Here is a 14,474-nt window from a genome sequence, read left to right as displayed (position 1 = left end):
CACCTTCTTGAAGGTGAGCACTGAGCCAGCAGTCAGGCTGGTGAGCAGTCCCACTGCCTGTGCCTGTCATTAACTTGGAATCTTGAGCCCTCCTTCACTTTATTATAACTTTGGTTTAAAACATTCAAGTATTTACTCCAAGGAGGGAATTAACATTTAAAATCCTAAAATTCCAACTGCATAAATAGCTAATATCAGCTCAGAACTTTAAAAAAGAAGCCTTAAAAGTTGCGATACCTTTTGGTGTATCTTACTTATTTTGATTTTGTAGATAGTTTCCGTTTGAGACTGGGTTGCAGTGGGTGGCACATTGTATCTTTAATCATGGGCTCTCACACTTCTGATCTGTAGTTTACTGTAGGTTCAAGGGTTCCATAGACTGCCTGTCCTACCTTTTTTTCCTTGGTGAAATAACATATTGGGCATTGATTGGAGAGGATAGAACTACTTTTGAATACTAATGAAACATAAATAACAAATTTGAAAGAAAAGTACAGATACTGATATTATTAATAATATTTTGTTAATGGGAATTCCTTGGCAGTCTTGTGGTTAGGACTCAGTGCGTTCACTGCCAGAGCTTAGGTTTGATCCCTGGTTGGGGAACGAAGATCCTGCAAGCCGCCCCATGTGGCATAGCCAAACTAAAACAAAACAAACAAACTTTGTGGAAACCTACCTCTGGATTATAGTCTGTGCTTTATGTGTGATACATGTGGTATCCACGCTGAGTTCTCTGTGCTCAGGTTAACAGAGTTGCACTAGGGCAGTATAAACAGCTGCTGCATAGAGGCATGATGTCTATTCCTCAACACCCTGACCGTGATGAGCAAATTGCCCTGGAAGTGGGTCTCCATCCAATTTTGTCAGAATGGGACGGAAGATAAAACACATCCCCCATGATTGGCCAAAGTCACTTAATGCTCACACTGAGTCCCAGATGTGATAATGACCCCTACTAGTCCATGACAATGGTTACTCCTCAGATGGCAATTTTTAAAATGTCTAAAGACTTAAACCTGAGTGGTTAGTGGATTTGTTTAGAGATATAAAATGTAATTACTTTTAAGATGTGATTGTAATTTTTGCTGATAGTAGCAAGTATTTATCTTTTTGCTCTATAAGCAGCCTATTGCCCAGAAGGTTCTGGAAATTGTATATAGAGTACAAAAGGATGACTTTGCTGTAGAGCCTTCGGACCAGAGAATTTGGTATTATCTACATGAGATCCCTAATCAGAGTTGTTTCTCCAAAGTGGATAGTATTTTTTTTTCGATGATTTTAAGTAATATAAATTGCAGACTATCCATCTCTCCTCTTGGGAAGCTGTTTCTGGCTGATACCTTTTTTTATTTGCTTGTTGTTTTTTGGCCACACTGCACAGCTTGTGGGATCTTAGTTCCCTGACTAAGAACTGAACCTCAGCAGTAAAAATGCTGACTCTTAACCACTGGACCACCAGGAAAGTCCCCTGGCTGATATCTCTTAATTTTAGGTATTTTAATAATATTTTCTAAAGTTGTGCTTTAATAAACCAATTTCCTTTCTTAATTTTAATGCAGAATTGAAGTTCTTTAGTTATAGAAGGCTGTAGCTGATATCCTTACAAATGATAATTATCTGTGTATAAGAAGCTCTGTGACACATAACTTGGTGGGTAAGGTACCTGAACTCCAGGTTGCAGTACTAGTTTTTATAGAAAGAGCAAACCTCTTGACATTAAAAATTTAATCAAGTGATCAAATATAGTCTGAACAGGAGCCTCAACACAGTTCTTTTATTCTCAGTTTGTACCTTGGCTCTATTTGACTGATCTTTATTAAGATCCTAAAACAGATTTGCTGTCTAATAAAAAGATCATAAAAGATTTTTAATGATTTTTGACCAGGTTAGTAAGTTTTTCTAAAAGGTATTTTTGAACTTGTTGAAAAAGTAACATATTTTATAGTTCTGAGAAGTTAGTTACAATAAATTCTGTTGTTATTCAGTATGTAACTTTTTTATTTAAACAAGTCTTGAAGTCTCAAATAGTCAATGGCAAGGCAATAAAAAAAATTATTATTAAGATTTTCTTTATATTGACATAAACAACATTAAATACGGGGATTTGACCTGTATACAAAACTGTGGCTGTTTAAGACGTGGATCATCAGAGGGAGTAAATGAAATTGTATAACATCATTGTCCTAGTCCACGATTATATTCTGGTGTATAAGGAATTATAGAATTCCATTTTAAAGTGATTTCCTGTGAACCATCTGATTCTTGGCATATGACCCATAATAAGTGATAAAGCTTTTTTAAATTTTTTTATTGAAGTATAGTTGATTTACAGTATTCCAGATGTACAGCAAAGTGATTCAGTTATAGTTATATATATGCATTTGTTTTCAGATTCTTTTCCATTGTGGGTTATTGCAAGATATTTACTATAATTCCCGGTGCTATACTGTAGGTTCTTGTTGTTTATCTATTTTATATATAGTAGTGTGTATCTGTTAACCTCAAATTCCAAATTTATCCCCCCATCCTTCCCCTTTGGTAGCCATAAGTTTGTTTTCTATGTCTGTGAGTCTATTTCTGTTTTGTAAATAAGTTCATTGTATCATTTTTTAAAAAAATTCCACATATAAGTGATATCATGTGATATTTAGAGAGACAACTCTGTTGATTCTATAAGTATCAGTTCTCCCTTGGGTGGTATATACCAGTTTCTAGTAGACACAGAACATGAAATCCTGGGACTCTTTAAAAATTCTTACCTGAGATATTCAGGTACTATCTGTAGATCATCACCAAAATTACTTTGGTCAAAATAATATCTGCAAATAATGTGCATTTGTTTTTTTAACACCTGTTCTAGTTATGATACAGTTTTGCTATGGAGGGTACATAGAATTGTTTCCTGGGCTTCCCTGGTGGCTCAGAAGGTAAAGAATCTGCCTGCAATGCAGGAGACTTGGGTTCAATTCCCTGGAGAAGGTAATGGCTTGCCACTCCAGTGTTCTTCCATGGAGAATTCCATGGACAGAGGACATTGGCAGACTGCAGTTCATGGGGTGGCAAAGAGTTGAACATTCAGAAAACTAAGATCATGGCATCTGGTCCCATCACTTCATGGGAAATATATGGGGAAACAGTGTCAGACTTTATTTCTGGGGGCTCCAAAATCACTGCAGATGGTGATTGCAGCCATGAAATTAAAAGACTCTTACTCCTTGGAAGGAAAGTTATGACCAACCTAGATAGCAGAGACATTACTTTGCCAACAAAGGTCCGTCTAGTCAAAGCTACGGTTTTTCCAGTGGTCATGTATGGATATGAAAGTTGGACTGTGAAGAAAGCTGAGCGCCGAAGAACTGATGCTTTTGAACTGTGGTGTTGGAGAAGACCCTTGAGAGTCTCTCTTGGACTACAAGGAGATCCAACCAGTCCATTCTAAAGGAGATCAGTCCTGGGTGTTCTTTGGAAGGACTGATGCTAAAGCTGAAACTCCAATACTTTGGCCACCTCATGCGAAGAGTTGACTCATTGGAAAAGACTCGGATGCTGGGAGGGATTGGGAGCAGGAGGAGAAGGGGACGACAGAGGATGAGATGGCTGGATGGCATCACCAACTCGATGGACATGAGTTTGAGTGAACTCCGGGAGATGGTGATGGACAGGGAGGCCCGGTGTGCTGCAATTCATGGGGTCGCAAAGAGTCAGACATGACTGAGCAACTGAACTGAACTGAGTAGCTAACACTTTCATTTTCATAATCATTTCCTAGGGCTATCATCACTAAATACCATAAACTGGGTGATTTAAAACAACATAAATTTAATTCTCTTACAGTTTAGGAAGTCAGAAACCTTAAATCAAGGTGTTGGCAGGGCTGCTCCTTCTGTGGCTTCTAGGGAGGATCCTTGTTTAGTGTTCAGTGGCTTGCAGCAGCGTAGCTCAGTCTGCCTCCATTTCACATGGTGTTCCCCTGCATGTCTTCTTTTCTCAGGAGGACACCAGTCAAATTGGGTTAAGGGCCCACCCTACTCCAGTATGACCTTATTTTAACTAATTAAATCTTCAGTGACCCTATTTCCAAAGGTTATAATCTGAGGTACTGGGGATTAGCACTTTAACACATCTTTTTGGGTGGAACAGTTCAACTGATAATGGTACCTAAGACTGTCTTGTTATTATAACTGACAAATAATGGCTTGCTGTTTATTTATTTGGCTGCGCTGGGTCTTCATTGTGGCATGTGGAATCTATTGTATTTCCCTGACCAGGGATTGAACCCAGGCCCCCTGTATTGGGAGCTCGGAGCCTTAGCCACTAGATTACCAGGAAAATCTCAATAATGACTTTTTAGAATTACTTAGATTTGAGTGACATAAATTTATCTGGTCATCAATACTTTTGTACAAGATAGTACAAATCTTTCTGTGGGTGGTAAAGGGTGAGCATTCCCTAAAATTGATGAAATGGGAGTAACATTTAACAGTCAGGTCTATAAAAGGCACTGTGGAGAGAAGATGGCAGAGGAGTAGGTGGACATGGAGTACATCTATCTCCACGGATACATCAGGAATACACCTTCAGACACAGAAGTGCATGCAGAACACCAGCTGAGAGCGGACAGGACTACCTGACCAGAGGAAAAGAATATATAGAACCATGCAAAACTTGGTAGGACCAAGGAACTAGGGGGAAAAACAAGTGTTAATAGGACCTGCCCCCGGCTGGTGGGGGAACTGAAGCAGGAGTCTGATCCCCGCATTGGGGCAATTGTCTGAGTCAGAGGAGAAACATTTATGGCTGAGAGTGAGCTGATCTGTGACAGCATAAATGGAATGAGAATCAGACAGTCTTTGCCACAGTCATACATATCCCGGACAGGGACGTGGGTCCCCTGGAAGGCGCAGCAGCTGGGAGCTGGAGTTTAGGGGTTGTGGAGCAATCCTAGGGCAAGGGCTGCTGTTGTATGTGGAGAGACAGATTTGAGGGGTTATGGGGGAGGAGATTGTGGTGGGAAATGTCCATGGAGGAAAGCCATGCAGCCATGGAAGCAAGGTGATGCTGCCGAGTCACGTGTAGTGGATGGAACCATCGCCATAGCCTCTCTCTCTACACGCCAGCGTCAGCAGCTGAACAATAGAGAGGCTGGCCGGTCAAACCCTGACGCACTGAACTACAGACCTGGACCCCACTCAGGGTGCCCCTTTAAGTGACTGACACACTGATCTAGAGTAGGACCCCAGCCAGGCGGCCCCTCTCTGTGCGTGACACGCTGAACAACAGAGAAGGACCCCAGGCAAGGGAGCCCTCTTAGTGCCTGAACTGGTGGAGCTATGGAGAAAGACTGGTCAAAGAGACCTTCTGATCACCAGCCATAAGAGGCTCAAAAAAAGGACTCTGATAGGGCCATAACTCCTGGGGTGGAGGCAGTCCATGTCTCTGCACACTTTGTACCGCTAGGTGCAAGCCAAGCAGCTGTGCCACCTTCACTTAACTCTCACTGGGGCAGAGCTGCCATAGGCAAAAAAAATCTTGCATCTATGTGTGCAGGGTCACTTTGGTCATGTCCAACGCTTTGCGACCCTGTAGACTGTGGCCTGCCAGGCTTCTGTGTCAGGATGGTGGGGTTCTTCAGGCAAGAATACTGGAGCATATTGGCCAATACTGGTTGCCATACCCTTCTAGAGCACTATATTTCCTGCTGCTCTAGCCTCCAACTCCCCTGAGTACCTGGTGCTGCCAGAACCCCTGTGACCCAAGCAGCTGCACCACCTCCACACCTGGCCTTTACAGAGGCAAATCCAAGTCCTCCAGGGCAGCCTCAGGGGCAAACCCCGGTGGATGACCCACATGCAGAAGTGGAAATAAAACCACCATTGAAACCCAGGGCAGTGTGGCTAAGGAAGAAGACCCAAAACCTTCTTACCAGCTGTACAAACTGCAGATTAAATCCACACGATCAACTAGGCAGACTCTGTCTATGGAATATATGAAAGGTCATTGAGAGCTCCCACAAAAGAAAACACACTAGCTCTGATAGCCATGGACATTGGAGACAAAAACACCCCAGGAGTAGGACCAGATTAGAATCTGAGCTGCCCCCACAACAGGTCCAGAGATCAGTACATTGTTGGAGGGCATCCTGGGGAGGTGAGGTGGACTGTGACTCCCAGCGAGGAAAGGATCCTGACAGCAGTGACTCAAGAAAAATATTTCTTATTCTTATCTTTTGACTTGTTCTGTAGATTCTTTTGGATTTTTTTTTCTTTTTGTTTCCTTTTTTACCCCGCTCTGTTGTAGTTGTTGATTTTATTGGCACTAGGAAATCTAATTAAGCTTTAGAGTTTCCTCAGTCACATTTTTTATTGTTATTATAAACCTCTGCCTCTACATTGGGCTTTTGCAGTTCTGTGGAGTTTTCCTTTTTCTAATTTCTTCTTCCTGTTTTATTTTTTTGTATTTTTCTGTTCTCTTTTTTATAATTTTAATTTTTAAAAACTGTTATATTTTTTCTACATTTATTCCTTTGTTTGCCTTTCCAACTGTTCTTTTCCCCTTGCAGTTAATCTTTAATGTATATAAATCTTTATCTACCTCTGTTTAACTTTGCATATCTATTCTTTCTTTGCTTTCTTCCCTTTCCTCTCAACATATTTGTTTGTTTTGTTTTCATAGCTTTATTCCCCACTTGGCACCTTGCTTTAGTTTTGTTTTCCAGTTTGTGCTTTAGTTAGTTTTGTTCTTAACTGGTAAATATAATTTTTTATTTCCTTTGTTTGCCAGGTCAATATACTGTATTTTTGTTGGACTGTTTTGACTTGCTCGTGGGTGTATATGTATATTCCATTATTTTAATTATTTGCCTGATTTTGTAAATGTCATTTGTCTGGGGTTCATCTTTGGTTTCTCGTTTTAGATATTTGTTTTTAATCTCACTTAATGCCAATTGGAGAAGGAAATGGCAGCCCACTCTAGTGTTCTTGCCTGGAGAATCCCAGGGATGGGGGAGCCTGGTGGGCTGCCATCTCTGGGGTCGCACAGAGTCAGACACGACTGAAGCGACTTAGCAGCAGTAGCAATACCATAATAAACTACTCGTGGAATCTTCATTCCTGACCAGAGATCAAGCCCTGAGCCTTTGGAGTGGGAGCACTGACTCCAAGACCCTAGACTACCTGAGAACTAACCCTAGGGAGTATCAGATAGTGAGAACTCACACAAAGGAAACCACTTGAATATAAGACCTGAATACAAACCAGATCATCAGTAGACAGGATTACCACTTCCCTCAGCCTTGCCAGTCAGAGGAAAAACAAACAAACAAACAAAAACTTAGCATAAATCTCACCCTCTAAGAAGCTTACACAAACCACTGGACCAACCTTAAGAGGGCAGAACCCAAAAGGAAGAAAGAAGTCAACCTTGAAACCTGGGGAAAAGGAGACCTCAAACACAATAAGTTAAAAAAAATGATGAAAAGGCAGAGAAATACTACACAAATGAAGGAACAAACTAGAAACACAGAAGTCCAAATAAATGAAGAGGAAATAGGCAAACTACTTGAAAAAGAATTCAAATAATGATAGTAAAGATGTTCAAAAACCTTGAAAAGAAAATGGAGAAAATGTAAGAATCAATTAAAAAAGACCTAGAAGAATTAAAGAATAAACATAAAAAGACAACACAATTACTTAAATTAAAAATACTCTAGATGGAATCAATAGCAGAATATCTGAAGCAGAGGAAAAATCAGTGAGCTGGAAGACAAAATGGTGGAAATAGCTTCTGAAGAGCAGAATAAAGTAAAAAGAATGAAAAGAACTGAGGATAGTCTCAGAGCCCTCTGGGACAATATCAAACCACCAACATTCGAGTTATGGGGGTCCCAGAAGAAGGAAAAAAGAAAAGGTATGAGAAAATTTTTCAAGAGATTATAGTTGAAAATTTCCCCAACATGGAAAAGGAAATAGTCACTCAAGTCCAAGAGACACAAAGAGTCCCACACAGGATAAACCCAAGGAGAAACATGCCAAGACACATACTAATAAGTAACAAGAGTAAACACAGTATTAAAAGCAGCAACAGAGAAGCAACAAGTTAAAAACAAGGGAGACCCCTTATGCTTAACAGCTTATCTTTCAGCAGAAACTCTGCAGGCCAGAAGGGGATGGCAGGATATATTTAAAGTACTAAAAGGGAAAAATCTACAACCAAGATTACTGCACCTGGCAAGGACCTCATTCAAAATTGATGGAGAAATAAAAAGCATTTCAGACAAGCAAAAGTTAAGAAAATTCAGTACCACCAAACCAGCTTTTCAACAAATGTTAAAGGGACTTATATAGTCAAGAAATACAAGAAAAGAAAAAAGATTGAGAAAATCAATGCCAAATAATTAAGAAAATGGCAATAGGAACATATATATCAATAATTACTTTAAATGTAAATGGATTAAATGCTCCAACCAAAAGATACAGACTGGCTTTATGGATACAAAAACAAGACCTATATATATATGCTGTCTACAAGAAACCCTGTATATGTGTCTAAAAGACACAGAGAGACTGAGAGGATGGAAAAATATATTCCATGCAAATGGGAAGCAAAAGAAAGCTGGAGTAGCAATCCTCATATCAGACAAAATAGACCTTAAAATAAAGAAGATTACAAGAGATAAGGAAGGACACTACATCATGATCAAGGGATCAATCCAAGAGGAAGACATAACAATTGTAAATATCTATGCACCCAACATAGGAGCACCTCAATACATAAGACAAACACTAACAGACATAAAAGGAGAAATTGACAGTAACACAATAATAGTAGGAAACTTTAACAACCCACTCACACCAATGGACAGGTCATCAAAACAGAAAATTAATAAGGAAACACAAGTCTTAAATGATACATTAGATGAGATGGATCTCATTGATATCTTCAGGACATTCCATCCAAATGCAGAAGAATAAACCTTCTCAAGTACACATGAAACATTCTCCAGGATAGACCACATCATGGGTCACAAATCAAATCTCAGTAAATGTAAGAAAATTGAAATCCTATCAAGTATCTTCTCCAACCACAGCGCTATGAGATTAGATATCAGTTACAAGAAAAACGCTTTAAGAAGCAGAAATACATGGAGATTAAACAACACGTTTCTAAATAGCCAACAGGTTACTGAAGAAGTCAAAAGGGAAATAAAAAAAATCTAGAAACAAATGACAATAAAAATACAACAACTCAAAACCTACGGGATGCAGGAAAAGCAGTTCTAAGAGGGAAGTTTATAGCAACACAATCCTACTTCAAGAAACAAGAAAAACATTGAATAGACAACCTAACTTTACACCTAAAATAACTGGAAAAAGAACAACAACAAAAACATAATTAGTAGAAGAAAAGAAATCATAAAGATCCAAGCAGAAATAAATGAAACAGAAATGAAAGAAACAATAGTAAAGATGAATAAAACTAATAGCTGGTTCTTTGAGAAGATAAAATTGACAAGCCTTTAGCCAGACTCATCAAGACAAAAAGAGAGAAGAATCAAATCAACAAAATTAGAAATGAAAAAGAAGTTACAACAGACAATGCAGAAATACAAAGGATTATAAGAGACTATTTGAACAACTATATGGAAATAAAACGGATAACCTGGAAGAAATGGACAGATTCTTAGAAAAGTTCAATCTTCCAAGACTGAACCGGGAAGAAATAGAAATTATGAACAACCCAATTACAAGCACTGAAATTGAAGCTGGGATCAAAAATTTCCCCAAACACAAAAGCCCAGGACCAGATGGCTTCACAGGAGAATTATATCAAACATTTAGAGAATAGCTAATGCCTATCCTTCTAAAACTCTTTCAAAAAATTACAGAGGAAGGAACACTTCCAAACTCATTCTACAAGGCTACCATCACCCTGATACCAAAACCAGACAAAGACAACACACAAAAAAGAAAACTATAAGCCAATATCATTGATGAACATAGATGTAAAAGTCCTCAACAAAATTCTAGCAAACAGAATTCAGCACATCACACAGCTCATACACCAGGACCAAGTTGGCTTTATTCCAGGGATGCAAGGATTCTTCAATATATGCAAGTCAATCAGTGTGATACACCATATTAACAAATTGAAAGATAAAAACCATATGATCATCTCAATAGATGCAGAAAAAGCCTTTGACAAAATTCAGCACTCATTAATGATCAAAGCTTTTCAAAGAATGGGCATAGAAGGAACCTACCTCAAAGTAGTAAAGGCCATATATGATAAACATAGAGCAAACGTTATTCTCAATGGTGAAAAACTGAAAGCATTCCCCCTAAGATCAGGAACAAGACAGGGGTACCCATTTTCACCACTATTATTCACATAGTTCTGGAAGTCCTAGATACAGCAGTCAGAGAAGAAAAAGAAATAAAAGGAATCCAGATTGGAAAAGAAGAAGTAAAGCTCTCATTGTTTGTAGATGACATGATACTGTATGTAGGAAACCCTAAAGATAGTATCAGAAAATTACTAGAGCTAATCAGTGAATTTAGCAAAGTTGCAGGATACAAATCAATACACAGAAATCACTTGTATTTCTATATACTAACAATGAAAAATCAGAAAGAGAAATTAAGGAATCAATCCCTTCACCACTGCAACAAAAAGAATTAAATATCTAGGAATAAACTTACCTAAGGAGACAAAAGAACTGTACACAGAAAATTATACGACACTAATGAAATCAAAGACAACATAAACAGATGGAGAGATATTCCATGATCCGGGGTAGCAATTATCAACATTGTGAAAATTACTATACTACCAAATGCAATCTACAGATTCTATGTGATCCCTATCAAATTACCAATGGCATTTTTCACAGAACTGGAACAAAAAATTTCACAATTCATGTGGAAGCACAGAAGAGCCCAAATAGCCAAAGCAGTCTTGAGAAAGAAAAATGGAGCTGGAGGAATCAACCTTCCTGACTTCAGAGTGTACTACAAAGCTATAGTCATTAAGACAGTATGGTACTGGCACAAAAATAGAAATACAGACTAATGGAGCAAGATAGAAACCCCAGAAATAAACCCATGCACCTATGGGTACCTTATTTTTGACAAAGGAGGCAAGAATATACAATGGGGCAAAGACAGCCTCTTCAATAAATGGTGCTGGGAAAACTGGACAGCTACATGTAAATGAATGAAATTAGAATACTTCCTAACATCATACACAAAGATAAACTCAAAATGGATCAAAGACCTAAATGTAAGACCAGAAACTATAAAACTCTTAGAGGAAAACAAAGGCAGAACATTCGATGACATAAATCAAAGCAAGATCCTCTATGACCCAACTCCTAGAGTAATGGAAATAAAAACAAAAGTAAACAAGTGGACCTGATTAAACTTAAAAGCTTTTGCACAGCAAAGAAAACTATAAGCTAGGTAAAAAGACAACCCTCAGAATGGGAGAAAATAATAGCAAATGAAACAACTGACAAAGGATTAATTTCCAAAATATATAAGAAGCTCATACAACTCAAAGCCAGAAAAACAAACAACCCAATCAAAAAGCAGAAGAAACACCTAAACAGACTTTTCTCCAAAGAATATATACAGATGACTAACAAACACAGATAGCATATTGAAAAGCAGAGACCTTGCTTTGCCAACAAAGGTCCGTCTAGTCAAGGCTGTGGTTTTTCCAGTGGTCATGTATGGATGTGAGAGTTGGATGGTGAAGAAAGCCGAGCGCCAAAGAATTGATGCTTTTGAACTGTGGTGTTGGAGAAGACTCTTGAGAGTCCCTTGGACTGCAAGGAGATCCAACCAGTCCATTCTGAAGGAGATCAGCCCTGGGATTTCTTTGGAAGGAATGATGCTAAAGCTGAAACTCCAGTACTTTGGCCACCTCATGCGAAGAGTTGACTCATTGGAAAAGACTCTGATGCTGGGAGAGACTGGGGGCAGGAGGAGAAGGGGACGATAGAGGATGAGATGGCTGGATGGCATCACCAACTCGATGGACATGAGTCTGAGTGAACTCCGGGAGATGGTGATGGACAGGGAGGCCTGGTGTGCTGCAGTTCTTGGGGTCGCAAAGAGTCGGACACAACTGAGCGACTGAACTGAACTGAACTGAACAAACACATGAAAGGATTCTCAACATCACTCATTTGAGAAATGCAAATCAAAACTACAATGAGATATCACCTCACACCAGTCAGAACGGCCATCATCAAAAAGTAACCAAACAATAAATGCTGGAGAGGGTATGGAGAAAAGGGAACATTCTTGCACTGTTAGTAGGAATATAAATTAATACAGCCACTATGGAAGACGGTATGGAGATTCCTTAATAAACTTGGAATAAAACCACCATATGACCCAGCAATCCCACTCCTAGGCATATACCCTGAGGAGACCAAAATTGAAAAAGACACATGTATCCCATTGTTCACTGCAGCACTGTTTACAATAGCTAGAATATGGAAGCAACTTAGAAGTCCATCAATAGAGGAATGGGTAAAGAAGTTGTGGTACATATACACAATGAAATATTACTCACCCATAAAAAGGAACACCTTTGAGTCAGTTCTGATAAGGTGGATGAACCTAGAACCTATTATCAGAGTGAAGTAAGTCAGAGAAAGATAAATATCATATTCTAACACATATATACGGAATATAGAAAAATCGTACTGAAGAATTTATGTTCAGGGAAGCAATGGAGAAACAGACATGGAGAATAGACTTACAGACATGGGGAGAGGGGAGGAGAGGGTGAGATATATGGGAAGAGTAACATGGAAACTTACATCACCATATGTAAAATAGATAGCCAATGGGAATTTGCTGCATGGCTCAGGCAACTACAGGGGCTCTGTATCAATCCAGAGGAGTGGGATGGGGCAGGAGATGGGGGAGAGGCTCAAAATGGAGGGGATATATGTACCTATGGCTGATTTCATGTTGAGGTTTGACCAAAACCAAAATTCTGTGAAGCAATTATCCTTCAATTAAAAAAACCACTGTCATATGTGTTGGAGATATAAGGGTTAATAAGACACAGTTCTTGTTCTAAGAGAAGTTACAGTTTGACATAATCAGACTTTATATTCCCAAAATAAACCTAAATGAAATGTCACTAATAGACTACTTTAGATGACTTTTATAAGTATAAATGACTGAACAGTTTCAACATCAAGAATTAATGTAGGAATGCATACTACATACAACAGTTGATCTTTGGTATATCAATTTTCATGTGCAATCAAGCTCTCTTATTCTCAGAATGTACAGTTGAAGATAGTCTCATGGTGTTTTGGCACCAGAGTACCCTTTGTTTATGATTTGTATATAAATGGCGATGGGGCTCCTTTCTTTGTGAATTTGGAAATCAGATGTGCAGATTCTCCCTGAAAACAATAGCAAATAAGTTTAATTTATATTTAATAAGGGTAACTGTTAAAATAACCTTCCAAAGCAGTTAGTCTCCAGTAGATAAAATGTTGTGGTACTCCTCTGGTACACTATGGATTATAATTAAACTATATATTGTATGGCTACCTTCAGAGAGTTCAGAGTGCTTTGAACTCATGGCTCTTGAAGGGGTGCAAATGAGCTTAAAGATATTTTACCAATTTTTTTGACTGGGAAACTCATATTCAGAGAAGATACATGTTTTCCTCAAGGACATTCATTGAGTGAGAAGGAAGATTGTGATTTTTACCTAAGGATTCTGTGTCTAATCCAGAAAGCTTTCAAGCCATGAATTATTCATAAACATACATTTTTGGAGGGAAAGGTATATCTCTAATAGTTAAAAGATTTTTTTTAGACAAGCAGACAATGCTTGAATTAAAATTTCTACTGTCCCATTAGATGTTCAGCAGCAGACGAATGGATAAGAAAGCTGTGGTACATATACACAATGGAATATTACTCAGCCATTAAAAAGAATACATTTGAATCAGTTCTAATGAGGTGGATGAAACTGGACCCTATTATACAGAGTGAAGGAAGCCAGAAAGAAAAACACCAATGCAGTATACTAATATATATGGAATTTAGAAAGATGATAATGATAACCCTATATGTGAGACAGCAAAAGAGACACAGATGTATAGAACAGTCTTTTGGACTCGGTGGGAGAAGGCGAGGGTGGGATGATCTGAGAGAATAGCACTGAAACATGTATATTATCATATGTGAAACAGATCGCCAGTCCAGGTTCGATGCATGAGACAGGGTGCTCAGGGCTGGAGCACTGGGATGACTCAGAGGGATGGGATGGGGAGGGAGGTGGGAGGGGGGTTCAGGATGGGGAACACATGTAAATCCATGGCTGATTCATATCAATGTATGGCAAAGAACACTACAATATTATAAAGTAATTAGCCTCCAACTAAAATAAAAAAAAAAGTAAATAAATTGACATCTAATCTGTAAGTCAGCTTA

At 38.7% G+C, this 14,474-nt stretch overlaps 1 protein-coding gene across 11 annotated transcripts in view; it reads left to right on the top strand.

Moving 5' to 3' along the window:
- The window catches only part of TLK2 (tousled like kinase 2), a 124,353-nt gene that overhangs the window by 77,310 nt on the left and 32,569 nt on the right, over window positions 1–14,474 (top strand). The window lies entirely within an intron of this gene.

The sequence above is a fragment of the Bubalus bubalis genome, chromosome 3 (genome assembly GCF_019923935.1).
Source record: "Bubalus bubalis isolate 160015118507 breed Murrah chromosome 3, NDDB_SH_1, whole genome shotgun sequence".
Taxonomy (NCBI): domain Eukaryota; kingdom Metazoa; phylum Chordata; class Mammalia; order Artiodactyla; family Bovidae; genus Bubalus; species Bubalus bubalis.
The sequence above is the reverse complement of the archived record's forward strand: the minus strand, read 5'-3'. Positions and strand labels throughout refer to the sequence as shown.